General features: G+C 39.2%; 1 protein-coding gene across 1 annotated transcript in view; it reads right to left on the bottom strand.

Annotated features, from left to right (window-relative positions):
- The window catches only part of LOC107659984 (tomoregulin-2-like), a 59730-nt gene that overhangs the window by 31013 nt on the left and 25794 nt on the right, over window positions 1–2923 (bottom strand). The gene's annotated exons all lie outside the window — the stretch shown is intronic.

Consider the following 2923-nt stretch of genomic DNA (forward strand, 5'->3'; position numbering starts at 1 on the left):
TTGTGTGTGTGTGTGTGTGTGTGTGTGTGTGTGTGTGTGTGTATTAAAATTACTGTGACAGTTTTGTGTATTTATTCATTTTTGTCAATTTATTAATCACTTTAATTTTAGAAGTGTAAAATCAATCAACTGTGTCCAAACTTTTGACTTGTACTCTAATTATATTTAAATGCCCCTAAACCTCATATCAAACTTTGCAGGTCAGACAGTCTCTTCCTGTAACTGTACAGTTCTTGGCCAGAAGAATCCTCAGATTTTTGCCCGGCATGTGGAAGCAATAGAAGCAATATCACAGACATCATGCAAAATGAAAGTCAGTGTGGCACAGAGCACTTCTCTCTTAGCCCTATTTATTCAGGCATTTATGGAACACTAACGTACACCAGAGGCTTCTAATTCTAGAAGATTCCTGGGACTTAAACTGAGCTTGTATGAGCTCAATGGATTTAATCTGTAGAACTGAGAACTAGTGGGTGAAAGAAAAAGAACTATAGAGGGAAATGTATACATTAGAGTGGAAAGGGAGGGTGGAATGGAAAAGGAGCTTGGCTGTCACCTCATTTCCAATTTTTAACACTTATAATTCGGCCCTCCGGCTGCATCTGTACCACTCAAAATATAATGTTATATGATGAAAATGTTGAAAATATTGTGGTTTCATTTGAGGTGAAAACAAAAAGTAGCCCCAGATAACCCCACTTTCTCTCTCTCAAGTTCAAGGGCACAGCCGCTATGACTAGACTGTGCCATGCTCTCACGCTCTCAGTCTTTCTCACCATCCGCCCCTGGGCTCAACGGCAGCTTTGGGAAAATCTGACATTCATCAATTTGTTATGATGGAGAGGAGAAGCTTATAGCTCTGTGCCCTCCCATCAATCACCCCACCAATTATTCCCCGCCCAGAACAAATATAAATCTTCGTTTGAGATGGCCACAGGACGGCGAGGCCTTAATGTGTTATTCCTTTAATTCCGAACTGTGCCTCTCCTGCTCCTCCGCAAAAGTACTTTTCTTAATAGGTATTTTTGTCTTGTTTTTCAGTAAAAATATCTCAAACTCTCTAAGTAAGGGGTAATGTACAGCCAGATGGTCACTATTGCAAAATAATTAATTTTAGCTTAATAATTGATGTTATTCTATTAATAAAATGTAATCTATTAAGATGGCAATACAATTAATAATATAAACACGATTTTAAAAAGGCAGGCACCATTTAATTTAATTAATAAAATCACACCATAAGGAGGATAGGAAAGTCAACATACATGGATGGAGGACAATGTGGTAATGTAGATACTGTATACACTACCAATTCAAAAGTTTGGGGTCAATAACAGTGGCGTATTTAGGTATGGGCAACATGGGCAACGGGCGGCACGGGGCACCCGCACAAGACAAAACGGAATGCACGATCGAGTTTTCACCGCTCATTTGCACGGCACGTCAATATCATGTCACCGTGTGGGTTAATTAACCTGGTCGGGACTCGGAGTGTGCGCCCGGAGAAGTACTCACTCACTCAGACTCAGACGCATATGGAGGGTTAACCAACTCCATGGGTAAGGCTAAAAGTAGCCTTATGTTTAGCCTAATAACTACGCACATCCCAAACCCATCTTTTTAGGCAAGTACCAGATATATGTGTCATGCCATTACATATTTTAATATGACAGAATTTGTATTTAAATGGATAGTTCACCCCGTAAGACCTTCGTTCATCTTTGGAACACGTCTTTGGAACCTGTATAGACAGCAATGGCCCAGAAAGGTAGAAAGGACATCATTAAAATAGTCCATGTGACATCAGTGGTTCAACCGTAATGTTATCTCTGTACACACAACACATCAAACTTTGAAACAGATGGACTACAGAAGGAGAAGACCATAACAGGTGCCACTCTTGTCAGTTGCATTCTAAGGACTAACCAAACCGTTGGGTTAAAGTTTTACATAAAGTTTTTAACCCAAAAGTTGGGTTAGTCCATATTGAAATAACCCAGCATTTTTTAGAGTGTATGAACAGGAAGCTGTTGGACAATAGAAGACTAGAAAAAGGTTGATGGGTCTCGATTTTCTTTACTGTACTATAAAAGTGAAAAAAAACAAACATTGTTTGATTTTCTCAGTTATTTGTCAATTACACAGCAAAACAGCACAATGTTCAGTGATGTGACGCAAAACATATGAACCTGAATAAATGAATCCTGTCAGGGAAGCATATAAAATCACTTTGAGACTACTTTGCCTAATTGGGTCACTTCATTGCATGATGTCAAAGTAACATGAACAAATTATGTTTGTGTAACTTAGTCGATTCATGAGGAACCATATACATGATTAAATCATGTAAATTCATTTCAAAAACAAGACAAAATAAAAGAACCGATTAAGCTAATTTTTATTTTTCAGTGTCCCCTTCCTCAGCCTTTCAGTTTCTCACTTTCTCTTGCTCTCTTTCCCAAATTTCTGTGTCCCCTGCTGGGTCACAGATAACACAAATAGTCTGAGCTATGCAGATGAGGCTGAGGTCGTTCATATTCATGAGGCTGTGGTTTTAATGAGGGACTCAATTACAGGTTCACATTACTCTGAACCTGTGACATTTCGGCTGTCTGAAATAGAAAGAGAGAGACAGAGGCTGCATGTATTCAGCATCTAATTTCTTAATTTTCAATCTGCGTTTTCATTCTCCAGATCATTCCTTATTCCCTTTGCTGATCAGACCAATCCCGATGCAGTCATGATCTTCCATAATTAGCCAAATTATTTGTCTGGGTCTGTCCTTCTGGTATTACATCAGACTGTCTTGTCTTCTCTCTCTCTCTCTCTCTCACTGCTCTGTGGGGAGCGTCTAGATGTTCTGATGGATTATCCAAATTATGACTTTTCCGATTCCATCTTCCTCCAACACACACACACACAC

Source organism: Sinocyclocheilus anshuiensis, unplaced genomic scaffold, assembly GCF_001515605.1.
Source record: "Sinocyclocheilus anshuiensis isolate Anshui unplaced genomic scaffold, SAMN03320099.WGS_v1.1 scaffold55, whole genome shotgun sequence".
NCBI lineage: Eukaryota > Metazoa > Chordata > Actinopteri > Cypriniformes > Cyprinidae > Sinocyclocheilus > Sinocyclocheilus anshuiensis.